The 11,286-nt window shown below is 35.7% G+C and overlaps 1 protein-coding gene across 5 annotated transcripts in view; it reads right to left on the bottom strand.

The window, feature by feature from the left end:
- The window catches only part of LOC135223605 (uncharacterized), a 910,537-nt gene that overhangs the window by 645,562 nt on the left and 253,689 nt on the right, over positions 1-11,286 (bottom strand). The window contains exon 5 of one of the 5 annotated variants that reach the window (XM_064262183.1): positions 10,770-11,031. The exons of the other annotated variants lie outside the window; for them this stretch is intronic. The gene's annotated coding sequence lies outside the window, so the exon portion shown is untranslated. The remainder of the gene's footprint in view (positions 1-10,769; positions 11,032-11,286) is intronic. 5 annotated transcript variants of the gene reach the window in all.

The raw sequence follows: 11,286 nt of genomic DNA, 5'->3' as shown, positions 1-11,286 counted from the left end.
TGCCAAAACAGAAAACGGTTATCAGGATACTCATCTGAAAAATCTCTAGAGGGGCTATCAGCTACAACATTATCCTTTCCTTTTAATTTTTCCTTTTCTGAACTCAAAAAAAAAAAAAACTGGAAATTCTCAAGTAATTCTGAGTTTTTCTCAAAACTAATTCCTCTCTGTGACACAATTACTAAGGGCACGGGCGGTGGCCACAGTACAGGGGCGTTCATTATAATTCTGAAGCAAGTTTACATGCATCCACTTTGCTCTACTCTTACCCATATCTATTAAATAATTTAGATTCCCCCTCTTCTCTAAAATTGAAAAAGGACCTTCGAACTTATACGATAAAGAGGGACCTTCTTTCTGGACTAGCACAAAACGTATCTCCCACACAGAAAATCTCTCTTGGCTATAAGATCCTGTTCCGTTAGTCTACCTTGGACTTTCACTCCTTTTCTCTTTCGCTACTTGCCAAGAACTTTTGTTCTCCTCTGCTAGTTGCCAATCATCTCCTAAATTGTTTTTATAATACTCTAGATTAGTTATGTAGTCCTCACTACCTTCTTTAAAGCATTAAGTTACATTTTAGCATTTCCAAAGTACCTTTAGCGGTGTGACCAAAAACCAGCTCGAAAGGACTAAATCCTGTAGTGTCGTTCGGTGCCAACCTTAAAGCTAACAGAACAAAATGTAACTTTTCTTCCCAGTCATATTCAAAGTTACTACACAGTTTTAGCAGACAACTCTTTAACGTTTGATGAAACCGCTCCACAATGCCTTGTTATTCGGGATGATAAGGTGTGGAAGTTATGAGTTTAATGCCTAACTCTTTCATTCTATCCTTGAAATACTTGCATACAAAATTACTACCATTATCACTCTGTATAGCACGAGGCAGACCAAACTTAGAAAAATAGTCTAACAATCGTTTAACTACGGTCCTTGCGTTACAGCTTCTTACGGGTATCGCCTCTGGATAGTGGGTTAGTCTGTCAATGATAGTCAACAGATATATATTCCTATATTCCCTCCCTTACTTCTAGGCAACAGTCCGAACATATCAATAACTACATTCTCAAAAGGTTCGCCTACTGAAGGAATATTATACAACGGAGCTCTGGGAATTACTTGATTTGGTTTCCCTGCAATTTGGCATTCATGACAGCTTAAAACATACCTCTTTACGTCACTCTTCATTTTAGGACAAAAGTACGCCCTACTAATACACCTGAAAGTTTTATTTACTCCCAAATGTCCATGCTCATCATGTGCTAACTTCAAAACTAATTCACGAAGCTTCCTAGGAACCACTGATTGTTCGGTGATTTCCTCGTTACTACCTGACTTAGGACGAACATAATGACACAAAACATCGTCCTTTAAACAAAAAGTTTCCTTACACATCATTGAGATCATCATCCAACTCTCATTCAAAATTTGGGTTAGTGTCTCATCCTCTCTCTGAAACTTGACTAGCTCATCCTTATTCAAAAGGTTAGAGCCTAATTCATCACTGTAACTATTACTTGATTCCACGACATCGACTACGTTATTCTCGACAGCTACACCATCCCCTTGGCTATCGCTGTCACCGATAGAGTCAGGTCTCTCAGCCACACTCACGCCAAGATCAACCTCACCACCTCTATCACACTTGTTCGAATCCACAAACTCACTCTCGTTCAAATCCAAGAACTCACTCTCGTTTGAATCCATGAACAAATTATGACCATAGTCTATGTCTGTATCTAAACCTGACCTAGTTACTACCATTTCAGGCACTGGAATATCCCTCACAACAGGATTCACATTCTTGGATAAAGCTAAGTCATTACCGACAATAATGTCAATGCCATCAACGGGCAAACTGTCAACAACTGCTAGTTTCACTAATCCTGACACTACCTGACTTTCTAAATTCAACTTCAACAAAGGACAAAGAACACAAGTGTTAGGAAATCCACCTTACATGACTTTTTCTTCCACGTCGATTTCTGCCGTTTGGCACAAAATCTCTCCTAATCAGTGAGAAAGCAGCTCCTGTGTCTCGAAGCAAGACTACTCCTCTTGAATCTTCTCCTCCAAGAGAGGAAACTACACCTTCTGACAGAAATTCAAAAAAAATTTTCCTAGTTTCTCTCATCACATCATTCCTACTTGACGAAAGGTTCACTAGAGACACTAGTTTCTTACCGTCCTTCCTTTCTACTGCACAATTTCTTGCTAAATGCCCTTTCCCATTACATCGGAAACAAGTTAATTCTGAGCCACTAGATGCCACTTTACTCTTACAAACCTGAGATGTATGGCCTGGTTTTCCGCATGTATAACAGGAATACTCACTTTTACTCACATTGCTATTACTAGAACTGAAACTTTTACTGCTTTGTACTCTACCAGACGAAGGATCATTTCGCTTATCACAAACACTTAAATTATGAGTCAGAATATATTCGTCTGCTAACCTAGTTGCTCCTTCAAAAGATACTATTCGCTTATCTTCTATGTAAAGCTTAATCTCAGGGGATGCGTTATCTTTGAAGTTTTCTAACAACACTAAGTTCTTCAAACCATCAAAATCCTCAAGTAAAGCGGAAGTTAATCAATCAAAAAACAGCCTTTCTAACGTCTTACCATATTCTACATGCGTAATATTTTCATCACTTCTCAAACTTCTAAATTTATCACAGTACGCCTAAAGTACTAGCCTATACACGCTAAGAACAGTTTCTTTCACAATATCATAATCATAACATTCCTCCTTAGACATACAAATTTACATGGTAAGTGCCCTACCACTGAAAACAGACTGTAAATATAAGAGTCACATTTCTTTAGGAGAACCTATTCTTTCCATTAACTTCTCAAAACACCTGAAATATTTCGCAACATCTTCCTCATCAAACTTTGGTACTAATTTCAACACTGCACTCATACCCAAACCATCAGCTTCGTTTTCGTTCTGGCCCGACTGACTGTTAAGAGTACTTTGCCTTAACCTAGCGATTTCCAACTCATGCTTACGTTCTTTCTCTCTTTCTTCTTGCTGTATTTCTCTCTCAGCTGCTCTTTCCTCTCTCTCAGCTGCTTTCATCTCTCTCATACTTTTCTCTCTCTTTCCTCTCAACATATTCACGGAGATCATTCCCCTCTAGACCTAGAAGCTTATCAGACTCAATAAACTCTTTCACCATCTCACTCATTCTGGTTCTTTCTATATTCTCCCTGTTTCAATCTGTTACGGTGCCGAATAGCCTAGCAAGGTCGCCAATATGTTACGAACCCCAAGAGGTCCGCCTCAGGTTCGATATTAAAATAAACAAAAAGAATTCAACACCAACAGTTGAAACTCGGGATACGAATATAGAAAGAAACACAAACAGAACAAAGGTTTATTTACAAGCTTACTAACAAAGATAAATGCAGAATGGTTTCTCCTATTTACATAACAAAAGTAAAATCTTACACTGCATGAACTTGGGAAACAGTGAGGTAATGAAAATACCTGCTGGCAAGTTTTGCAGCTGTCGGAAATCAATCCTTCACAAAGGAGATCTATAACTTCAGACATCTTCTTGATACTCGAAGGGCAGGTTACTCCTCAAAACCAACTTGTAGGACATTTCTTCTCTGAGGGCTCGCTCAACGTCGGATACGGACAACTTAACTTCTGTCTCCCTCTCTCTCTATAGACAACTTGACTCAACTCAAGACCACTTTCTCGAGCGCCTCCTTCTCTTATTCTTCGTCTGTTCCTTCTTCTCTTGTCTCTCTCTGATGATTTCTCACTGATGATCTCTGTTGCTCTCTCACTGATGATCTGATGATCTCTGCTGGTCTCTCACTGATGATCTCTCTGATATATACGGCGAACTGGGGCGGGGCTGAAGGGGGCGGAACATAACAGGGAACGTCCCAGGAACTTTTAGAAGGATCTAGACAAAATGTTTCATTATAATACGCTGCGTTCCTCGCGATATGTCGGCGCCTGTTGAGTTCCATATCACACCTGACGATTCTAGAACAATCAAGAGAACAGGCACCTCCAACACGTGCGCGAATGCCTCTTTGCTGCGGACCCTCTCGAAGAAGATTCACTTTCCCTTCCTTCAACCTACAATTCTTCGCTATAAAGCGATTACCATGACATCCAGACAGCTTCACATACCACCAACAGTTCATGCTGGTTCGAATATACCCTACTAGTGTGATTCACACAGAAGAAATGATTGAAATAACTTTATTTACCTACCATTGAGAATTAAAACATAAATTATTGAATGTCCATGGTTTATTTGGGTTGTTTGATCTGGGTATGGGGCTTTTAATTTATGCCTGCCTCTTTCGCGTTCATGTATTGTTATAATCGTATTATATATTAATCGGTGTATATAGTATTTATGATTGAATGTCCATGGGTTTATTTGTGTTGCCTCTGGTAGGGCTTATTATACCTGCTTGTCGTTCGCGTTCATGTACTGATATAATCGTATTATATATTAATCGGTGTATATAGTATTTATGATCTTAAAATAGGGGTGTAAGGTTCTTTGTGTACGTATGTATGTATTTTATACACACACACACACACATACACACACACACACACACACATATATATATATATATATATATATATATATATATATATATATATATATATATATATATATATGTGTGTGTGTGTGTGTGTGTGTGTATGTGTGTGTGTGTGTGTATAAAATACATACATACGTACACAAAGAACCTTACACCCTATTTTAAGATCATAAATACTATATACACCGATTAATATATAATACGATTATAACAATACATGAACGCGAAAGACAAGCAGGTATAAATAGCCCTACAGATCAAACACAAATAAACCATGGACATTCAATAATTATTTTATCTCATGGTAGGTAAATAAAGTTATTTCAATCATTTCTTACGTGTTATATATATATATATAATATATATATATATATATATACGTATATATATATATATATGGATATATATATATATATATATATATTACGTATATATATATATATATATATATATATATACCTATATATAAAATACTTTGCATCATTATCAAGGTAAGCTTACGATATCGGAAACATTGACTTCAACCAATTAAGAGCTAGCTGTGGATATTGCAAATGCACCTAAAACCTACCTTGATGAGTGGACAGGTGTAATGGAATAGACTGTAGTTACGAGTATCAAGAAATGTGAGAAATTTAGAAGCTGCATGTGGCCATTAAAAGTAATCAATGGGTTACGTATGTTTACGTTCAAGTGCATGTGGAAGTACATATATGTATTACTTGCTTGAGGTCGAATCTGGCTTATAAAGGTGAAGGTTCTTCACGAATTTCTAGACCTGGTATAGGGTGTAATAAGTGTATCCGAAAAATTGCAAGGAATTACGTATATATTTTACATAAATATTTATATAAGACAAATTCCATGAAGAAAAGAGAAATAATGGAGTTCTCCAAGAATGAATATCTATATATATATATATATATATATATATAATATAATATATATATATATATATATATATATTCTTTCCAGCATACATTGTTATAAGTAATCTTTATCTTTTCCGTCCTCTAGATTTCTGTAGCATCTCCCGGGCTCGACAGATATTATACGTTTCATCTCCCAAGGTTATGCTGAAGTTGCAAGTAGTTCTCTTTTGAAGCCCTATTTTATTTTATTTTCTTACCCTCTAGCTAAACTCGTTTCGATGACCCTTCATCACCTGAGTCCACTTTACCCAATAGTTTCGGCGATGAAATCTCGTTAACGATATCCTAGCGAGTGAAAAGTATGCTTCGGCTGGCACGAACAAGATTCTAGCTAGAGACACCGACACAGCGGTGCGAAAATGTTTGATCACCTTTCGCCACTAACAAACCTTAGAAAGTTCCTCGTTATAAATAGATATAGTAGCGAAAAAACACCGAGAGGTTCATTTGTGAATATGAAACAGCTTCCACAGTGCATGACATCTGTTCTGTAGAGATAACAATATAAATGCATTACTTCCTAGAAGAAATAATGCATTCTATGTAACATGCAGTGAATTAAAACTCATAGTTTGTTTTAGTCTGTAACCATATTTCTTAGGGTCGAGGTGTGCTAAAAGATATTGACTGATATTCACGAAGTTTTTAAATCGTTTCAATATCTTTTGTTTGTTTGTATGGTGCTTTTACGTTGCATGGAACCACTGGTTATTCAGCAACGGGACCAACGGCTTTACGTGACTTCCGAACCCCGTGGAGAGTGAATTTCTATCGCCAGAAATATACATCTCTCACTCCTCAATGGAATGGCCGAGAATCGAACCCGCGACCACCGAGGTGGGACGCAAACACCATACCGTCCACGCCACTGAGGCGCTTTTCAATATCTTTTGTCGCGTTACTTAGACTACACACTAAAATACCAGAAACTGTCGTGCTGGCTTCGGCAAATAGGCAAACAGGACTCTATAAGTAGAACCTGATTGTTTGCCGAGTCAAAGGCACTGGGGGTATTACTGGTCCTTCCAGTACTTTGGTGTCCTCCATACACGAGTGACACACCTTATTCGCCTGCAATTTCCATGCCGATCGTAGTGAGCATTGAATAAATATCATAGTTCACCAAAAGTTCATCTTTCGGAGAGGAATGCGATATACATTTCTACTAAATTCGTTCTCGAATTATTTAGCTAAAACAAACAGAAAAGCTGACTTTAGTTCGACTGCCACACTGTATAGTGATTTTAATGAACAGCTGGATTTACAACCTTCTTATAATATTAACATTATTTTGATGCCTATTTTCACATCATGCCTAAGTTTTAGTTTTGAGATATTTTGCCGAATATATAACAAAATGTCTGAAACCAAGGCCACAACGTATTGTAGATTCTTATCTATATCACTGATGTAAACGAAAATACTGTTCAAGTAAAATATTTCGTAAATACCACAATATTTATTTGTTACTTCGCACCGTCCGCCTAACCCACGACTATCTCTCATATTGAAACTTTAACATACCATCTGCTACCTCAATTTCACTCTCGTCCAATCACAACATGGTTCCAAGCGAAAACCTCAAACATGGGGTGTTAATTCATTCTTTCGCTATGGGCCTTCACACTGCCTAAACCTGTCGCTTTTTCACTGCTTTCAAAGTAAACATTCGTTCTTAGAATTATCCATAGCCACCAAATACCTGCTTATCAAATAAACTTATATTATTAACATCCAATATTGCGATAATGAAACGAAACAATCCTAAATGAACTCAGAAAACAACAAATATTTTCAGTTTATCAACATGCCAAGAACTGACCGGGGAGAAAGTTTCAAAATTCGATCTGAGACAGTAATCCCGTGTTCTATCCAAAGGCAAGCATCCTCCAAGTTATAATAAACAAAGGACTATAAATAAGATTACAATAGATAAGTGATAATATATTAGCTAAAAGGAAACTGCTCAACAAACCAACTACCATAAAAAAAAAAATAAATATGTAATGTAAAAGTCTGACATTGTACAGTTTGTCTTAAGACAATAAATCGGTCCTATAGCAGTTCGTCGTCTCTAAAACTCATCAGAGATTGTAAATTATTATAATACAGATAAAAATCATATCAAATGTTTACTGCCAAGTGCAAATACTTTTAAGATACTCAGCTTCCTTGAGGAATTGAACTCTTACATATATTTACTTATTTCTTTTGATAATAGTTTTCTAGATACTTAAGAGAATTCACTGAAGCTCTAGGTATTTGGAGATTACTATATGGTGACCAGTCCTGTTCAACACTTCAAATCTACTTTATAATACGTGAAATCAGCAAATACACACTTACTGTGCCATCCTAGCTACTTACTGAAAAGGAGAAAATGGAACCTTCTTTGGGCTCTTCCCAGATAATGATTTTCGAAATAGGTCATGGTCGGTCATCACTGATTTCAAGCTATTATTCGATAAGTTAACTAAAGCAAATGTTGGGGACTGAAGCACCGCATCTCTAAACTATTTGCATTACTTCACGGTGCTGTGTAACATCCAAGTGAAATACTATTTCCAAATGGATCAGGAGGCAAGAATAATGACCAGGTGTAGAAAGTATACCAAACACCACCGTTGTAAGTTGCTTTTCCAAAATCCATATCAATGGCTACCCGCTCTTTCTGCACTAGTTTTTCGTTTTTTAAAAGAAAAATCTTTGGCAATTTAAGTACCGATTTGAATGAGCAACGGCAATGATAAGAAATACTTTGATAAATGCTTGTTCAACTTAAACAATTCAAGTTGAGGGATTAAAGATTTACAAAACTTAAATCTATTCCATTTTCCCGGTCCTTTACCATTATGAAACGAATGTCAGCATTTGCTTGTAATATGGGGCGATTATTGGCCCTTTTAAAATTGGGAACTCACTCACACACACACACACACACACACACACACACACACACACAACACACACCATATATATAATAATATTATATATTATATATATAATAATTATAAATATATAATATATATATATATATATATCTCCAAAGAACAAATTATCCTACAGTGACGGGCTGTTCTGCATTATCATGGAGAATTCATTTTTCCATCGTCACCTTGCTACGAACCAATTGGGAAATTTTGCGCGCACTTCACTTACATCAAGTTTGAGATCAAAATAAATTTTCGCGGTAAATTTCGACCTTTCTAATAATACATATCGGAAAAATTTTTTAAGATATAAACCAAGACATTTGCATGTTTGGAAAGCAAACCTAATCACAAAGTCTGGAAGCAGGCACTTACCCCTCTACAAGCCGAAAGAGAAATAAAAAGAGTCAGCTTGAATTGATGACTTTGCTTGATTGTACGCCACAAGGTTTGCAAATAGTGACGTCAATCACTGAAGTACATGTGTTTACCCTTTGCATCTGGCATAGGCGGTTCCTTATTTGATGTGATATGTAAACATCTGGCAGTAATTATACAATAATTGTCATCGTGCTTTTAGAAGGAACAAACTGCTTGGAAGGGAGATAGATAGATTGTATTTGTGAATAAGACACAAAATTCTGAATTTTTACATTACAACTATAAAACCATGAAGGCCTTATATCACTTCCACGAAAGCTTGGAGCCTCATTGAATTTTTCCATTACAATGATATCCATTATTCAGTATCTCTCAGCATCAAAATAAAATTACCCTAACAGTGAAGAGAAAGGCTCTTCAAAAACTCTGTCGAAAAGTTAAACACAGATGAGAATGAAATGTAATTCATAAGCACGAACCCATATTTATGACTGAAGGGGAATTCATTAAAAGTATTTGAAATCCTAACAAAGCAACACTGATATTTCATAATTCAAATGAATCGGAATAAAAAAAAATATGCACACGTGTACACACATATATCTATGATCATAGTGTTTGTGTATGTATGTATGTATGTATGTATGTATATTATGTGGATGTGTATGTGTGTGTACATATATATATATATATATATATATATATATATATATATATATATATATATATATATATATATGCGAGTATTTGTTGAATTTATTGTATCTGATTCATTCACAAATCTGGTTAATTTCATTCTTTGTTATACAATATCACCTACTGGAAGGCTAGAATCTCCATTTACTATTGCCGCTGATACGTGAATAGGCCAGACGCTGTGCATTCTGCAGAGTTATACGTACATTCATAAATAAATACATACATACATACATACATACATACATACATACACATATATATATATATATAATATATATATAATATTATATATATATATATATTATATATATATATATATATATATATATATATATATATATATATATATATTCTTCCACCGATGGCAGTATTATGGCACCAATAGGAGCAGACTCCCAAATGTGTGGCCCCTACCCTACCCCACAGGGGATGGCAAATTACAATTAGGGTAGCAAACGTTTTAGCCAAACTCATTTGTTGGGACAAGAATGCAATCATCCCCAACCCTAAGCATATTATGAGCGAACCGGACACATTGCCAAAAGTCCTATCACCAAAATCTGAACCTCCCTGTAATCCACGGTCCAGCAGAACAGTTTCATCTTTGAAATATCAATGTGACATCTCTCAGGTCAAAACATTTTTGAGAGATCAATGTACTATCTCTCAGATCCAATCATTATTGAGATATCAATGTGATATCTCTCAGGTCCAAGCATTATTGGGTAGTTGATGATCCTACTAGTTTCCACTATTAGCTTCAGATATAAACACTGTCCAAGATGATACATTTTCCTATTTATCAAGTCTAATAAATTTTACCATAAGTCGAAAATTCCACAAATTTAACCCAAATTAATAAATAATTATAATAAGACTCTTGGACATGAGCCCAGGTAACAAATATCATGGGTTCTAGAGCTCTCTCACCACGTCAAGGTGGTTCTACGTGTTTAGTATTATAACGGAGACTTTTTTTTATTATACAGAAGATACTGGAAAATAACATTGTATAACAAACATAGTGCATAGATAACGTGGTAGTGATGAGCTCATTTCAAATTTATCCACCACTTCAAATATAAATATGGTTATTGTTAAACAAGCTTCAATATTAGGTACATAAATGTCATCAGAACAGATTTCATCATTTTATTCTGCTAACAGCTTAACTATATGTCGATCATATACAGCCAAAGCTGAAGACGTGATCACTATTTGGGTGTTAACCTACCTTATTTATATAGTAGAGTCAGTGTCTTTATCTTTTTGAAGTGGAATGAATCTGCTGTAGCAACCAATATGATAGTTTTTTTCCGTTTTTCTGATGACAAGTCATATGCACAATGCCTGATGTATAGATTACTGTGTGTTTGAGCACTAACGTCTTAAATTCAGGTGAAAATTTCAACTTGTTCCGCCTTCCAAAGTAAAAATTTCTCACATCTGGGCCATCTGTACAAAAAGTTGCAGATGCAATCGGCCCTTCTCATTACCTGTAAGTAAAGAAAAGATACATATCAGCTATGTATATTTTGTGGTACATGGATAAAATAAATATTTTAGCAGGACAGGATTCTATAGTAAAATCAGGACGATACCAAGAAAGCATCCCTTCCTCTAAGTCCTAAGCTATTTAGTTGACAGATATTAGTCAGCTATTACTGATTGCCTCTAACGAATGATAGTAATTACTACAGATCAAAATATTGTGTGGAATATTTTTATTTCAAGCAATGTTTTAGTAATTC

This window comes from Macrobrachium nipponense, chromosome 10 (genome assembly GCF_015104395.2).
Source record: "Macrobrachium nipponense isolate FS-2020 chromosome 10, ASM1510439v2, whole genome shotgun sequence".
In the NCBI taxonomy this organism is placed as follows: Eukaryota; Metazoa; Arthropoda; class Malacostraca; order Decapoda; family Palaemonidae; genus Macrobrachium; species Macrobrachium nipponense.
Note: the sequence above shows the minus strand (reverse complement) of the source record. Positions and strands in the feature narration are given on the sequence as shown.